Below are 18,148 nucleotides of genomic sequence, written 5' to 3'. Positions count from 1 at the left end.
CTATTGCTACTGTAACAAATTACTAAAATTGGTGACCAAACAATTCAGATTCATTATCTTTACATTTCTGAAAACCATAAGTTCAAATTGAGACTCAATGTATGAAAATTATCAGAGTTGCATTCCTTCTGGAGCCTCTAGAGGAAATCAGTTTCCTTGACCTTCCATCTTCTGAAGGTTATCTGTATCCTGAAACTTGTGACTCCTTCCATCTTGAAAGCCAGTAAGTGAATTTTCTCAGCTCTGCTTCCATGATCATCTTTTTTCTGGCTCTGATTCTCTTGCTTAACCCTTAAACTTTAAAGGATCCTTTTGATTACATTGGGCCCATGAGACAATTTATGATAATCTCTCCATGTCAAGATCTTCAGCTTACTTATTTTTTTAAAGATTTTATTTATTTATTCATGAGTGATAGAGAGAGAGTCAGAGACATAGGCAGAGGGATAAGCAGGCTTCCCGTGGGGAGCCTGATGTAGCACTTGATCCCAGGATCCCAGTATCACAACCTGAGCCAAAGGCAGACTCTTAACCACTGAGCCACCCAAATGCCCCTCTTTAGCTTACTTATATCTGCCAAGTTCTTTTTGCTATGTAAGGTAACACTTTCAAAAAGGTAGGAGGGGCATTATTCTCTTTAGCATGATGAGTACAATAGACATATTCAGGTAGGGGTATAGGTAGCTGCCTAAACTATGTCCATTTCCTTTCCTGGAAAACTATCCCTCCATCTATAGTGTGGATTCCTCTGTTTTTCTTATTTCCTTGAGCTACCAGACTCCAAATATTTCTCAAGCGCACGCACACATACAAACACACACCCCATTACCATTACCACCATCACCATTTTAATAGAGGGATGGTTATTACATTCTAGCTGACCTAATAATTTGTTCCTCGAAAAATTCTGTAGACTCAGGATTAAGAATGCTTATCAGTACTTTCTATAGCTTGAGCAGAAATATGATCAGAAAACCAAGATGAGAAGGCCTTTTGGAGAAAATGTGTACTTATGAAAAAGGGAATAATGCCTCTCTGCCTATAGGAAAAAAAAAAACTGAAGGTTATATAGAAAGATTAATAGAGAAAGGACCTTGCCTGGTCATTAAGAAACACAAAAAGTAGGCTTGGATATTCATGGCTTTCTAGTTCAAGTTTTCAGTTCTCTTGAAGCTGCCTATATATCCTGTCCTTGAGTTTTATGTCTAATAAGTAGTCTGATAGAACCAGCTTTTAAGAGCCAAATTTGTACATGTCTTCCCAACTCTGCATTTGGTGGCATCGTGCTTATGGCTGGAAATTGACTAAGGTGGGAATATTTACACTATGGAATTAATAGATGCTATGGATGTGGGATGGTGAGCTATTTGTGAAATATTTACCAGCATACAATTGATACAATTGGACATAATCTTAGGTCCTGCAGTCAGTTTCTGTCCTTTTTATAAGTTAGTTGAATAAGCTTCCGTACTTGGAATGTAAAGCACTTTAACCAGAATAAGGATAATAAATTTAGGATGTTTATTCTCCCAGGCTGTTACATATTTAAACACATATGTACTTTCCTCTGGAAATTTTGAATTTTTATTCACTTTCTTAATGTAGTCAATTACCATATTTTGGAGAAGACAGGCAAAAAGACAACCAGGTGAATTAGAAAAAACAACAAATGCTTCTCTTATTCATTACAGTTAGCAGTTAAGGGGTGCCTGGGTGGTACAATCAGTTAAGTGTCTGCCTGTTGGTTTTAGCTCAGCTTGTGATCTCAAGGTTGTGAGATTGAGCCCAGAGTTGGGCTCTGTACTCAGTACAGAGTCTGCTTGAGACTTTCTCTCAAGTCTGCTTGAGACTCCCTCTTCTTCTCCCCTCCCACCATGTTCCCTTTCTCTCTCTCTCTCTCTCTCTCTCATGTAAATAAATCTTTAAAAAAAATAGATTATCAATTAAGTTTGTTCAGGACTATTGGAAGAGACTTCTAGGATAAGGTGCCTATTTGACAGAATTTTGTACAATGGGTTGTATATTTACAAGTGTTACCACTCTGAGGGACTTATGTAAACCTAATGCATAGATGGAAGAAATTACAGAGTGTAAATGGCTGATTAAAATAATTGTTTCTTGGTTGGCATGTCTTGCTTATTCAGAATAAATTAAGTTCAGGTTCTGAATTACAAATATTAAAAAGGGAAACACATCCTCAAATATTTTCTACTCCAAATTACCATCTGACCCTTGTTTATACAACTTGTAACTAAAAATGTTAAATGCAGTGATGAATACAAGGTAGAAATGTGACATGACCCAGTTAAGTTAGAAATTTTAAATACCAGATTTGCTCATTAACACCATTGCTCAATAGTTTGTTTTCAATCTGTAATTTTATTTGCCATTACTATGGATGATCAATAGCTCAGCAGTGATGACAGAGAATCATGAAAGATAATAATTTCTTAGAAATTGTAAAATTTGACTGGTTATATTGACCAATCACAGGACACTGTTTCTAAAACTAGACATTTGGGAGGCTCATTTGGATATAGGAGTGTTCATTGAGTTGCTCAGAAATGGATATTCTTATTAAAGAATGAAGATGTGATTTTCTTTATGTTTTCAATAAAAGTTACCCCAGTATGCACAGTGGTTTAAGCATTAAAATTTAGAGTTTTAAAATGGAAAAAGGATTGACTTTCTAAATTATTTTGATGACATTTTAAAGAACAATTTATTTCTTTGAAACAGATGTTCTCCATTTCTATTTCAAGGCCTTTAAATGTTAAAAAAAAAAAAAAGAAAAGAAAAAAGTTGAGACCAAATTGCATGAAAATAAGTATCAGAGACATGCCCACAATGAGCATACCAAAGATAAGGGTGAGTGATAGCAATTAAGACATTTTCCATTTGGTGGCATCTACCCTTGTTAACAAAGATGTATTTAACTTGGTTAATTTTTTGTTCACAAATCTCCATTTTATTTATAACCACCTGTAGTGTTATGACAATGTGAAATAATAATTAAAATATTCCCTTGGAGCTATTGAGCATATGGCATGTTGAATCCTCTGTTGATTTCACTGTGACACTGGTTCTATTTTTTATATGTTTTCTCAACATGGTTATTTTAAGTTTTGCTGAAGCTTCAGCGATGAGACAACCATTTAAAAAGAAAAGAATTAGACTTCTCATCTTTTTTTTTTTTTTTTTTTTGCTTGTTGTTGTTTTTGTTGTTAGGGAAATGGGCTGTGTGGTTTCTTTGAATTACGCTTTGTCCAAACTTAAAAACATAACAACTTGTTGTATTTGAAATAATTAGGGTAAGATATCAACGTGTCCTAAATACAATTAAGACTTAAGAGTCAGGAGCCTTACACACTAATGTCTTTCAGTCATCTTATTTCAGCGTGACACACTGATTTTTAACAATCAGCCCCGTATCTAGATACTGAATTTCCTGCCTACAATAGAATGTTTTGATTTCAAATATTGGGATTCTATTTTTTAAGGGCAAGGTTACATATTAACCTTTATAATTGTGTATTAAAAGCATTATATAAACATTAAGAGTATAAAATGTACCATTTTTTCAAACTGCCCATCAAAAAGAGACCTAGAAGATTTGTTTCAAAATCACAATATGTTTCTAAGCAGTTTTATCATTGGTAAATCATTCACATCCTTTTCCTCGATGCTGAAAATTCTTATGAGATATCATTAGACTGTTACAACTTATAATGGAAAAATCAATGCAGTAAGAAAATTAAATTTTACTGATAGCCTTTAGGCAAAATGCAATGTTAAAATGCATTTTAGCTTCCCATGTGGTTCATAGGCAAAGGAAGAAATGGAATCTGGGTTAGCTGTCAGTGCAGAATATTTTTTTTAGAAGCCGACAGGCCTGCCTGTGAACCAAACTCTTTCCTAATGCATTTGTTCCTTGATTACTTAATAATGTGAAAATAACCATCCTAATATGATCATTTGAAAGGTCAGAAGTCTGTTCTACTTAAAAAAAATAATAATTCCCTAGTCAAAATCAATGAGGAGATTCTCAATCTTCCCAGGAAGAGGAGTTAGCAGAAAGAAAATGGATTCATCTCCTGAGTAATAGAGGAATGACATTTGGACCCCTAGGGAGAGAAAGAGTGGGGTAGAGATACAAAAAAGATGGGGGAGAAGGATAGACAGAGAGAGAGACTTGCACTAGAAAAGAAAATTCATCAAGCTGCCACCTGCCTTCTGTGAAGATGTGACACATAGACTACGCTTGATGTGGTTTGTAATCACTGTAAGTGACCACTTTCTTTTGTTGGCAGACAGATATAGCAGACATGGATTGATACTCCTGTATTTTATTCATCCTGCATCTATAATGAAGTCATGCTTTATAAGAGTGATTTAATGACAATGTTCTTTGCTTAAACACCACGGGAAATGTGCAAAGTTAATTTCTAGATCATAAACAAAGAGAATACTGCTTAATACCACCTTTTCTACTTTAACCATGACTAAAAAATTCATTTATTGCCCTCATTAAATGCAATGACTAAGTATGGACAGTTCTTTTCCCATTTGACTTCTAGAAAAAATTAGGTTTTTTGAAACCTGCATGTTATTTAATAGTAAAGATTAATAATTCTTTCTTTCATGGAAAGAGTATGTTTTCTTTCTTCAAAATAGAATATTTCATTATATTTAACATTAATATAGTTAATATTTGAAAATTGTTCTTAGCTTTAAATTCTCAATAATGGGGGATCCCTGGGTGGCTCAGCGGTTTAGCACCTGCCTTTGGCCCAGGGCGCAATCCTGGAGACTTGGGATCGAGTCCTGGATCAGGCTCCCAGCATGGAGCCTGCTTCTCCCTCCTCCTGTGTCTCTGCCTCTCTCTCTCTCTCTATGCCTATCATATATAAATAAATAAATAAATAAATAAATAAATAAATAAATCTTTAAAAAAAAAAAGAAATAAACTTATAAATAAATAAATAAATAAATTTTTCCTAGAAGATAGCCAGTGATTTCAGTAATCTAAAGGATATTGGTTATGATGATTAATATCATCACAACATTATAAATATTTTCCATATTTAAAAATAATTTTTGTGTTTTTCCTGATGATTTTTTGCTTTGTTGATTTTCTAGCTCACACTGTACCTTTCTAAGGTTGCTTACTATGAGATTTGTTTTCAACAACTTGTAGAAAGTCTTTTTAAACTCTTGTAGAGAATCAAGTGAGAAAAGTTAGGCAACAAATTATTTAACAGTAGTAATAGAATCTAACATATGCATTTGAACTATATATAATTTATCTAAAGTAATATGAATTTGATTTAAATTAATATACAAAGTATACTTTTTTTTGAACAGATTGTATAAGGATTCCTTTACTCAATTTTGTGGTAAAAACTTCGTCTGTTGCATTGCTTAAACTATCTGAGAAGTATAATGAACTTTAACTCACAAATTTATTGGAATCATAAACTTGTCATATCTTGGCCAAGTCTTAGAAGTAATAGAATTGACCTTTCTCTCTAGTTGCTTCTTCATTTTACTGAGAAGAAGTAAACTGCAGAGATGATAGGTAGTTTCTCAGTAGTCACAGATTTGGGATTCAACCCTTACTTCCTGTCTCACCTTACAGTAATTATTTCAATATACTCTGTTGATTAATTTATTGAGAATGAATTAATATTTTGAGGTTTGGTGGTCCCTCTTCTACTTTCCTGAAAATCTGGGTAGAAAACTATAATGCAAACTCGAAACTACTAGTTAAAAAAAATCGGATTGAAAAAAAATCGGATTGGCCATAAAACTACAAAAGTCATAAATTCATTTGCCAATAATTATAGAGAAAATAACCAACTATACTTAAAATGTTACACACTCTACCTATTATCTATCTATCTATCTATCTATCTATCTATCTATCAATCTATTATCTATCATCTGTCACCTTGGAGATTTTCTGAGCTCTGTGTTCCCATCAATTTCAACGAGATATTTTAAAAATTACTGAATTTGTTGCAGATGCTTTACATAGGACACCTCCTCCCATTTATTACATTATCTAAATGTCTACTTGAATTATACAGCTAATATTATTGACTTTAGCATTCTGAATCCTTCTATGGTATACCCCATGCATGGCCCATGCCTGTCTAGCGTCATCGTACTTCACTGGTTGGGTTTATTCATACTCTTATTTTTTTACCCTTGTAATTGTTTCACTGAAAACAATTTCTGTTCTTTCATATATGCCTTACTTCTCTCTATTAATTTTTGAATTTCATAATTTTCTTAATTATTATTCTTTCTTATTTCTTATTCTCAACATATGTTTGGGATAGAAGTAGTATTTCTCATTCCCAACAAAAATGACTTGAAATGTGAGCAATACATATATATATCTGAATCTAAATGTGTAAAGTTACTGGATGTGTATACAGAAGTAAATTTGTTGAATTAAGGGTTTTGAGTTAGGGAAACTTGCATTTGGAGCTGGATATATTTGTCAGAGCTAAATAACATTCAATATCTATGTTTGTGTTTTAACTTTAGAGTAAAAACATATTGAAGTATATGGATATAGGGCAGCTCAGTCAGTTAAGTGCATGACTCTCGGTTTTGGCTCAAGTCCTGATCTCATGAGATTGGGCCTCACATTGGGCCCCAGCTTCCCATTCAGTGGAGTCTGCTTAAGTTTCTGTCTCTACCTCTGCCCTCTTCCGACTCCAGGCATAGGAGCATGTTCTCTCTCTCTCTCTCTCTCTCTCTCAAATCAGTAAATAAATTTGAAAAAAAAAATAAATATACAGATATAATTAAAATCATTCCATCTGGTAATATTAACATGTATTTCCATTTCCAGGATTTAAAATCTTGTTTTTCTATTTTTGTGGCCTTTAAGCCTGCTGTATCAGGGACTGCTTATATACTCACAAGTCAGAATTTACGTGCAAATCAAATATCTGAAAATTCTGTTGGAGGTTGCATAGATTCAGTCACATTTCACATGACTCAATGGTCACTTTCTCACCCAAACTGAAACATTAGTTCTACATAATGCCCTTCCTGGAATAGATTCCTTCAGCCTCTTTTCACCTTAAATCCTCTTTTTAAAAAAAGTGGAGGGTCATCAGCAACTAGGCCAGCATGTGAAAAGGAAGAGTCAAGCTCTGTGGATGGACAATAGTTCATTCTGATTCTAGAGAGACACTAATTTTTATCAGTGAAAGGTATTCACCATCTTCCTATGTGGAATCAGTATATTTTCTTGAATCTTAATAGAGCATTGAATACATAGAATAGTTTCATAGAACTATGGAAATTATTCTTAAAGTTTATTCTTACTCTGAGTTGTTATTATTATATCACAGGCATGAATATTTTTTTTAATTGGTAAGAATAGCTCTTCCCTCATCTACATGCTTGACATCTTTATAGTTTGGATACTTGGTGGAATGGCTTATGATTAGTTTCTTACCTCATTGTTTTCAGTTTTGGGAATATCATGCTTTCTTCCAGCTTATCTCATAGGAATAAGTTTAAGATTTGGTTAAATCATTTTCTTTATAGTGTGGTATTGAGATGATTTGTCCAGAAAACAATTCCCTGTCAGTGAATTATTTCACCATAATGTACTTTGTGTTTTAAACAACTTTCCTTCTCCTCCAGGAACAATACTATTATAGAACCTATGAATCATGACTCCTTGTGGATGTACAATAGTCCAATGACCTAGACATATTGGCCTGATGGTCATTTTAACTGTTTCACAGCTTTAAAAACACTCATTTCACTGTAATTCCCCCCTTAAGGCCCTTGAGTTGGGAAGAACTAATTATTCTCTAGAAGTATTGTACTTTTCAGATACATGTGTTTCTAGATCTTATCTACTGAGAAAATATGGTTTGTTTTAGTCTATAAAAATTTAGATGGTACTAAAAATGTAAAGTCCGTTGTTTCCTGTTACCCACTCCTATAGGGTCCTTCACTGGGAGGAATGCACAGTAATTGAAAGCTTTTTCTTTTTCTTTTTCTTTTTTTTTTTTTTTGGAAAGCTTTTATATGGCTGCTTTTCACATATGCAGTTTTAATGTAGCATTTTAGGGTCATGATTATGACCAAGTAACAATGCGGATGGAGGCCCACAAAGAACAATGAAATTCCAAGATCACTTATCCAGGTAAGTGACAGAATCTGGATTTAAATCCAGACTTGTCACATTCCAAAGCTAATCTTTCTACTATATTATAGAAGCTTTTTGAAATTAATGAAGCATTTATGATATCTGATGATAACACATAAAATAAAAGTAGCATCCTCTCAGATTATCATCAGGAAAATACCCAAGTGTCTTAAAAATATGAGTGTTCTGAAGACAGACATAATGTAAATGTCAGAAGAAAGTAGCATTAGTTTTTAATAACTGTGGTAAAGTCTCCATGATGTAAATCTTTCCAAGTTAAATTTTTATATCCATAGATAACCAAATATGATCTGTTGGTACCTTCATAAAAGAAAAATCAAATTTAAAGACTAGTGAATCATTAACATCACATATTTTTATAGTATTATATGTTCTTAAAATAACAATATGCTGCATTTTATCTGCAATGCCATAAATATTAACAAAATACTACACTATAATGCAGTAGTCATAAAATAGCAAAGCAGATGAATGAAAATGCCACAGCAACTGGCAGCATGACCTTCTAATATATTCTGCTGCACATTTTACAAGTTTCAGGTAGAGTTCTGGTTTCAAAATCCTTCCATCCTCTCCCCTACAGTGCTGTGGACTAAGGGACATGTACATGTGGGGGAGGGGGAGAAAAGATAGCCATATAGAAAAAAGAATTAACCCTAATTAACAAGTGGGCAGGGATCCCTGGGTGGCGCAGCGGTTTGGCGCCTGCCTTTGGCCCAGGGCGTGATCCTGGAGACCCGGGATCGAATCCCACATCGGGCTCCCGGTGCATGGAGCCTGCTTCTCCCTCTGCCTGTGTCTCTGCCTCTCTCTCTCTCTCTGTGTGACTATCATAAATAAATAAAAAATTTAAAAAAAAAAAAAAAAAAAAAACAAGTGGGCAAACCTCCAGGCATGCCCAAGAATGTTGACCACATAGGAGATAATAAGCAAGCAGAGCACACAAAGCCTCAGCTCCGGGCTTTAAGACATGATGACCTGTAACCTCCACTACAATAAAGCCAAGTGAATGTCCTGAATTTGGATCAATCAGATTTGCAATTTTTTTGGCAAGGGAAGGAATTTAATTGGCAGCTAGTCCTGGCTAGGAAAATGCTGTAGAAAGCTATCCAGGGAGTAAAATAGGTTCCCTCCCCATTGTGAATGTATGCATATGTACATGCAGACAACAGTTTTTTCTAGCATTTGATCTAATTCCATTTCAGATTTTTAATCTTACATAAACATTATTCTGTTCTTCCTCTCAGCACCTTCTCCATCTATCACTATTTTCCTTTTTAGTATCTTTTTATAGCAATATAGTTGTAAAGAATTATGTTGCCTTCTCATAGGATTGAAAGAGAAAGCGTGCATTGCTAAAATTAAATCTCAGTTTAGCTATTTAAGCTCACCATGATCATTTGTGACCTTTAGGCTACTTTCTTATGGCGAACACTGGATAATATCCTCTAGAGTTCTTAGTAATTGAAACTGATAATTGAGACTGATATTATTTCTTGAACAGTAAAATATAATGGATATTTCTGCACATTCTAGTTTATCAAAATAGGGAATGTAACAAATACAAAACAAGTGGTATAGGTCCAGTGGTTTGTGAAGAGGATAGATGGGTGAGAGAGAGATAGCTAAGGATTCTTTTCTTGAGATTCTTTCTGAAAATCTAGGAACATAAGTTAATAATTTGACTTAGCACTTTAGACAAGATATATTATAGTGTGATATGAAAATGATATATTTAATATATGTAGACAATTAGATTAATTCTATATTATAGTGATCATACTAACCTTGCACAAAGACTATTTTTATATGCTAAATGAGAGGAGTTTTAACTTTACCCCTATATTCAGTTTCCTCAGACATTTCATGTCTTTTTAACTATCCAGTTTTTTTGTTTTGTTTTGTTTTACCCATAACATTTTTTCTACCTTTTAAAGTGTGTTCCATTGATTTTCTACCTTTGGAATGCCTTTAGAATCATTCTTTACATGATCCAAACATATGAAATTTCACTTATGATAAAATCTCCTCAAACTCTCTTGGAGAAACCCAATAACTTTTCCTTTCCACGTTTATCATTACAGTCTTTACATTATTTTTTCTATTCGCCAAAAGCTCCTTAAGAACAGAGACTCTGTCATTACTGTCGTTTTAGCATGTAGAACAGTCTGGCATTTATAGTGTTCAAAAACTATTTCATAAATTAGTGAAGTGACTTGTGGCCACATCTATTGCACATAGTTGTTGTTTAATATGACATTTAAAAAAAGAAATGAGGGATGCCTGGGTGGCTCAGTGGTTGAGCATCTGCCTTTCCCTCAGGTCCCACATCAGGCTCCCTATGGGGAGCCTGCTTCTCCCTCTGCCTTTGTCTCTGCCTCTCTTTCTGTGTCTCTCATGAATAAATAGTCTTTATAAAAAAATAAAAATAAATGAAAGTCCATTGAGTACCTATGAGAAAAATAGTTGAATTCCCTTATGCCCTAAAAAACCTTTATTTCCCCCCTTTAATTTAAAATACACTTATTTGTAACTTCTTATGCATGGTACACAGTGTCAAGGGTTACAGGAAGGTATAAGAATTAGGTGCCTGCCATCATATCTCAAGAGGAATATACCCATAACAGAAATATCTACCATGCACATTTGAATGTGATAAATGTTATAGGGGAGCTCTGAAGAAAAGATTATAGGCATCCTTAAGAGAGAGAACTATTTCAGCGCTGTTTACTTTGTCTTCATTCATTCAGTAATACTTGTGAAATGATTATTGCATGCCAAGGCACTACAGATACAACGGTGAACAAGATACCATCTCCATCTCTAAAAATTTATAGTTTAGGTAAGGTTGGTGTTATGTTGGAAATGCAGGTAAGTGGACAAACAATTCTAATACAATGCTGAATGCCATGGTAGAGACAGAACAAAGGAAACATCTATTCAAAGTAAGGCAGTAGAAGTATCACATGAATAGCACTGATGCATCTGTATCACATTAGATTATCTACTATGTGGAAAACATTTTTCTTTCCATCCATAAATATGTTTCAGCTTATTACTTTTACACCTGATCTAAACTCATTTAAAACACTCCCAAAATATGATTTATCTGCAAAATACTTGTTGCATGACAAATAAATAAAGCACAATTTCATAGTTTCTTCACTTTGAAGAAAGAAATATGTTTGTGATTGAACCTGACAGATTTAGAAAATAAAGAAAAAGTAGGATGGAGAGAGAATGTTATAATGAATTACATAGCTATGAAAACAATAATAATTTATCAACCTATATGCTAGGTAAATTTGCAATATATTTAGATTGCATCTAGTAAATGGAAGTAAAGGCTGTTGTGTATATGCAGATATACACACAAATATACAGGATGAATTTTTAATAAATTAGATCAAAGAGCATACCTGCAAATAGGTTAATATGCCAATAATTAAAGAACCAGAAAACCAAAGCAACAACAACAATGACACAAACCAGAAAACCAAAGCTGGAAGGGGAGAAAGTACAGCTACCTTAACCTAGAATGTTGGCATAGTTGTTTGGGATTAGCTGAGCCTCCTGGAAATAAGAACAGAGACTTGTTCTTATTACAATGCAAAGAATATATTAATTGGTTTCAGCCAATGAATGATGGAAACTGTTGCATTTATTTAAATGATGACAATTGAAATTCTGAACTGCATACATATATAATCAGAAAGTTAAATATCAAATACCAAATATTCAATAGACTATCAAATAGAACAAAAATTCAGAGATTATGATATTTTGGTTAATGGAAGTAAGGGTTTTTAAAAAGCAGTATGAAAAATAAATAAATAAAAAGCAGTATATATTTATTTATGTACGTCTATACTTCCCATACTACATATTGGTGATTTTTGCACTGTATTCCATTTAGTTCTTAGATAGCAAAGAGAGAACTTGATTTTTTTAAAATTTTTTAAAGATTTTATTTATTTATTCATGATAGACACAGAAAGAGAGAGAGAGAGAGAGAGAGAGAGAGAGGCAGAGACACAGGCAGAGGGAGAAGCAGGCTCCACGCAGGGAACCCGACGTGAGACTCAATCCTGGGACTCCAGGACCACACCCTGGGCCAAATGCGGCTCTAAACCGCTGAGCCACTGGGGCTACTGCAAAGAGAGAACTTTAGAGATAAATCATGGGTATCAAGGAAAAGGGTAGAGGCACTCACCCCCAAATACAATCAGACCTGCTTCAGATTGTTTTCCAAAAGAAGATCATACTGCAGGAAGATACTTTGGAAACTACTTACAGAGAGTATATGCTAGAATTACATTGGAAATCTTATCACATAAGTAAATGGAACTCCGTATTATTATTGCTTTAATTTTAATCAAGCTATATTTTCCTAGATAACACCAAAAAGTGAGAATTTGTATGATTATGAATATACAATAGATATTCCTTTTAAAAATTAAAAATATTTAATATTGAAAAAATATTTAATATTGAAAAAATATTAAAAGGCATTTTATTTGATTTTTTGGCCAAAATAAGATTTAGAAGAGTATTAATTCTTGGGGCTCCTAGGTGCCTCAGTGGTTGAGCGTCTACCTTCAGTTCAGGATGTGATCCTGGGGTCTTGGGATCCAGTCCTGCATTGGACTCCTCACAGAGAACCCTGCTTTTGCCTCTTGCCATGTCTCTGCCTCTCTCTCTCTCTGTCTCTCATGAATAAATAAATTATTTTTTAAAAAAGGGAAGTATGAATTCTTATACCAATCATTCTAAAAATGGTTCTAAGCATATAAAATATAATCTTTGATCTTAAAGGTACCCATTATGCAGATTTTTGCAATATTTCCTATTAACTTTTAGGAAAGAAAAAGGCAAACACTATGGAAACAAATGGGGGGAGGGGCATGTGACCATGTGACATGGAGATTGCTTAGGAAGGAAATAGGGGATTTCACATTCTTTGTAGACTAAATAAAACCTCTTAACTTAAATCTTAAGAATTAACATTAAATGTTAAGTGGGAGTTAGCCATATGAAAATGGAAGGGAACATTTAAAAAGTATACTTTTCTATATGTTTGTATAACAACAAGAAATGTTTAAAAGAATTTGTACCAGAGCTAAGAAATTGAATATACAAAAGCTCAGTTGTATAAAAGAATTCTTAAAAATAATAAATCTGTAATATACTAGTTTGCTGTATTAGGTATAAGTTAGGTAAGAGAGAAAGCCAGGTTACTGAAGTTTTTATATGTAATCCTAATCCTAAGACGTTATTTCTTTTTCTTTTTTTATGTATACATTTTAATACTTTTTTTTTTTTTTTTTTTAAGAGAGAGCGAGTACCTGTGCGTGAGAAAGGAATGGGTCAGAGGGAGAAGGAAAAGAGAGAATCTTTAGCAGGCTCCACACCTAGCAAGGAGCCCTGCAAGGGGCTGATTCATGACCTGAACCAAAATCAAGAGTTAGATGATTAACCAATTGAGTCACCCAGGTGTCCCCCTCAGTAGTCCCTTTTAAAATAAAAATTGCAATACTTACCATAAAATTTCCTAAATTATTTGTTGGACTGTTTTTTTTTAAATATCTATCTCATTTAGCAGATCATATACTCCATGGGGGCAGAATTGTATCCAGTTCACCATTCTCAAGACATTCCACCTGGTGCGTAATCATCGCTACAAAAATATTTGTTCAATTATAGGGATAAATCTCAAAGATAATGAAGAAGCATTGATGGATTTTTATATATTTCAAGAATATATTAGAACAGTGAAGTTGAACATCAGGGAGACATGTTAAGCTTCTATTTCAGTAGTCTAATACGAAAATAAATTCAAAGTTTATAACTTGAGCAGTTAGGTAGATGATAAGGCCTTTTGGTGAAATAGGTCTTTAGACTGAAATTTGTGCCTATATTTGTGTATATAATTTCTGTATATTCCAAATTTTTAAATTTCTATATTAAAAAAAATATTGTTGAGGTATAATTAACATACAGTGTTATGTTAGTTTAGGTGTACAGCGTAAGTGATTCATCTTCTCTCTCTGTTATGTTCACCACAAGCATGGCTACCATCTGTCACTATACAATTCCTTTATTTTTTATTTATTTATTTTTTTAAGAGGGAGACCACTTTTATTGCCCGCCCTGGACTGGAGCCCAGTGTGGGTGGGACAGGAGGGGTTAGGACCTGCTGTGGACAATAAAGGTGCCCTCAGCGGATGTGAGCCATGTCGCCAAGAAAGGGCGTGTTCGTGCAGCCGGTGCAGAGCTGGTCCATCCAGGGCGGCGCCTCATGCTGCAGGGGCGTGCGGCGAGGGTAGAAGCTGACGTCTACCCGGTAGTTGAGCAGACAGCGGAGGGGGCCATGCAGAGGTCAGAGGAGCGCACAAGAAGCCGGGAGAAGGAAGTGGGGCTGTGGAAGGTGCGGAAGATGCTGCCGGACTGAGCATTGAACAGGGCCTTGGGGATGCACCTCAGCTCCTGCCGCCCCTTCAGCCAGGCAGCCGGCGCCTGCCGCGACTCGGCGTCCTGGTAGGTCTGCGCGCGCTCCCGCAGCCCGCAGCCCGCAGCCCGCAGCCCGGGAGGGAGCGCAGGCACTGCTCCGTGCTGATGATGCGGATCTTGCGCTCCAGCTCGGGGATGATGTTCGCCAGGTCCCTGTACAGGTGGTCTCCGGAGTAGAGCACGCGGGGTCCCCGCCGTTCCGTCAGGCGCAGGAGCCCTGCAGGTTTCCCTGCCGGTTGGTTTTGCTGTTCTCCAGGCGGGTGATGCGGCCCCAGCGCAGGGAGCCCTTCGCATCGAGTTTGCTGAAGGGCTTGCGCTGCTCAGTGAAGAAGCTGGGTTTGTCAGCCTGGACGATGACCGCGTCCAAGAGCCGACGCCAGTCGGGACCCACCATGTGCCTCATCCCCTTGTCCACGAAGCTGGAAGGGCTGTTGGTGACGAGGAACAGGTGTTTCCCATGTGCCACCAGGCGGCTCAGGACAGCGAACGTCTCGTCCGCTTCCCAGGATGTACTTCTCCATATCCCGTTCAATCCACTGGGTACACGAGGCCCTTCACATGCACGTCTCGAATGGCGTCCGTCACATCCTTGTAGAGATGCGCTTGGTCAAACCCCAGGCCGTGACCCCGAAAGTGGTCTACCACGCAGGACAGCAGCGCCATCTCCGGCAGCGAGAAGATGTCCATGAACTGCTTGATGGAGGGACCCTTGCCATAGAAGCCGCTCATCTGGTACAGAGGGGTGTGCTGGGTGCCCCCATAAAAATTGAGCACCTCCTCCTCATCAGGCACAGGCTGGAGGCCCCTGGAGGCCATCCCCAGCTGCAGGTAGTGGCAGGCATCGGTCTTCATCAGGAGGCTCTTCTGAATGTCGTAGTGAGGCCTGGGATGGCAAAGCTGGGGTCGCAGTCATAGTTCGGATCCCCTCTGGGTGCTAGCAGTGCTCCATCAGGACGCCACGGGCAGCACTGAAGACCTCGGGGTGCAGCGCGTCTGCGGCCTGGGCCAGCGTGTAGTCGTAGTCGCAGCCATAGACTTCCACGTCACGCAGGCTTATCTCGTTGTTGGCATAGATGGCTGCTGGGTTCAGGAGACTGCAGACCTCCGGGGGCAGGAGGTCGTGCACCAGTCTCCTCATGTCCTGGTGACAGGCCCACAGGTGCGCGCTGAGTTGGGCACCAACGGCGGGCGCAGAGTGCAGGGCGCCCGGGCAGTGGGCGCCGGGCCCCGGGGGGCCGCAGCCAGGGCAGGAGGGCGAGGGCGAGGGCGAGGGCGAGGGCGAGGCGGCTCGCGGCCCGCGGCGGCCCCTGCACGGCAGCCAGCGCCCAGCGGCCTCCCGCAGCCCCGCACCCGCCAGGTGCGGCCTGTGCAGCCCTCGGCCCGTCGGCCAGTCCGCCGCCCTCTGCCCAATTCTTTTTATAATATCATTGACTATTCTATATGCTGTGCCCTTTATTCTCACAATTTATTCATTCCATAACTAGAAGTGTCTGTCTCCCACTGCCCTTTGCCAATTTGCCCATCCCCTTACCTCCCTCCCCTTTGGTAACCAGTAATTTGTTCTCTGCATTTAAACATCTAATTATTGGGACGCCTGGGTGGCTCAGTGGTTTAGCGCCGCCTTCAGCCCAGGCCGTGATCCTTGAGTCCTGGGATCAAGTCCCATGCCAGGCTCCCTGCATGGAGCCTGCTTCTGCCTCTGCCTGCCTCTGTCTCTCTCTCTCTCTGTCTCTATGTCTCTTGTGAATAAATAAATAAAATCTTAAAAATAAATAAAAATAAACATCTAATTCTGCTTTGCGGGGCACCCGGGGTGGCTCAGCGGTTTGGCGCCGCCTTCGGCCCTAGGCTATGATCCTGTAATCCTGGGATCGAGTCCCACGCGGGCTCCCTGCATGGAGCCTCCTTCTCCCTCTGCACACCCCTTCTCTGTGTCTCTCATGAATAAATAAATAAAATCTTTAAAAATAAACATCTAATTCTGCTTTGCATTTGTTCATTTGTGGTTTTTTTTTGTTTTTTTTAGATTTCACATGTGAGTGAAATCCTGTAGTATTTTTCTCAGTCTGATTTATTTCACTTAGTATGACACCCTCTAGGCTCATCTATGTTGTTGCCATGGCACAACCTCATCCTTTTTATGGCTGTGTAATATTCCAGTGTGTGTGTGTGTGTGTGTGTGTGTATTACATTTTCCTTACTCATTTGTCTATTGATGGACATAGGTTGCTTTCATATCTTGGCTATTGTAAATAATGCTGTAATAAACCTAGGGGTGCATGGGTCTTTTTAAATTAATGTTTTTGTTTTCTTTGGGTAAGTAGTAGTGGAACTAGTGGATCCAAATTTAATCTTTAGATATTACACTTATTATATATAGGCATAATGACTGTGGACAAATGATAAACAATCTATAGCCTATGGGAAGCAATTATACATTCTTTACACAAAGTCCCTTATCTAATAGATGAGAAAATTGAGGCCAGAATGTGTCAAATTCAGCCAAGCCCTCTCTGTTGGACATCACCTCCTTGTATAGTCAACTGGTTATTTCTGGCAGACAGAAGAGGATATTAGGTGTTTTTTTTTTTTTTAATTAAGTCACATATCTTTCTTATGATCATAATGAAAAATAAAACAAAAATAATGCTGTATTTGTATTTGTCAGGTTCTAGTCATTGAAACAGAAACCACTCTTCACATTTCACATGAGGGAGTAAGGCAGTATAGTGACCTGGTCACAGAGGAATTTGTAAGGATAGAATAGCAAATGGCAAATGGAGATGACAATTTGCAAGTTTGTGAACAAAAAAATAATATTGGTGAGCCCATAACTCTGCACCTTCTTCTCTGATGTTGAAGATGCTATTCAGGTATTCTTGGACTCAAAAAGAAATTTCACCTCTCTCAAGGCTGAAACTACTAAAAGGGGATGTCTCAGGCTACCTGAGTCTTGAACAAATCACCTCAGCCCAGCCAATCTTATGGCCATTTCCAGGAAGTGCCATACCACTTTTATCAGAAACAGAATATTTTTATCTTTCTTTTTCGCTGCTTCTTATGTCTTTCTACTGCCTCCTATTGCCAACATTTGGAGGAAGTTTGCAATTATAGAAATCTGCAAATTATAATTCACTGGAAAATGATTTTATCAGGTTAGAGCAGTTTTAAAGAGTGGTTATGGGTCTGGAAAACAACAGGTAAGCAACTAGCACAGATGATATTTCAAAATATGTGGATGCATTATGATTTCTCTGTTAAAGGTAGTCTTATAGAAATTACTTTTGAAAGACATATTTCTTACAAATGCTATAAGAATAATGTGATTTTATAACTAAATCAACATGCTAGGAATTCACTTTGAATAGTTTTTTCTTACTTAACAGCAAAATTTGTTCAAAAGAAAAGCATCATGTTTTTACAATCTTTGAA

At 37.2% G+C, this 18,148-nt stretch overlaps 1 protein-coding gene and 1 pseudogene across 34 annotated transcripts in view; one reads left to right on the top strand and one right to left on the bottom strand.

Annotated features, from left to right (window-relative positions):
* Nucleotides 1–18,148, top strand: part of PTPRD (protein tyrosine phosphatase receptor type D) — a 2,185,700-nt gene that overhangs the window by 37,278 nt on the left and 2,130,274 nt on the right. The gene's annotated exons all lie outside the window — the stretch shown is intronic.
* On the bottom strand, nucleotides 14,328–17,724 carry LOC112650365 (5'-nucleotidase domain-containing protein 2-like; annotated as a pseudogene).

Source organism: Canis lupus, chromosome 11, assembly GCF_003254725.2.
Source record: "Canis lupus dingo isolate Sandy chromosome 11, ASM325472v2, whole genome shotgun sequence".
Classification (NCBI taxonomy): domain Eukaryota; kingdom Metazoa; phylum Chordata; class Mammalia; order Carnivora; family Canidae; genus Canis; species Canis lupus.
Note: the sequence above shows the minus strand (reverse complement) of the source record. Positions and strands in the feature narration are given on the sequence as shown.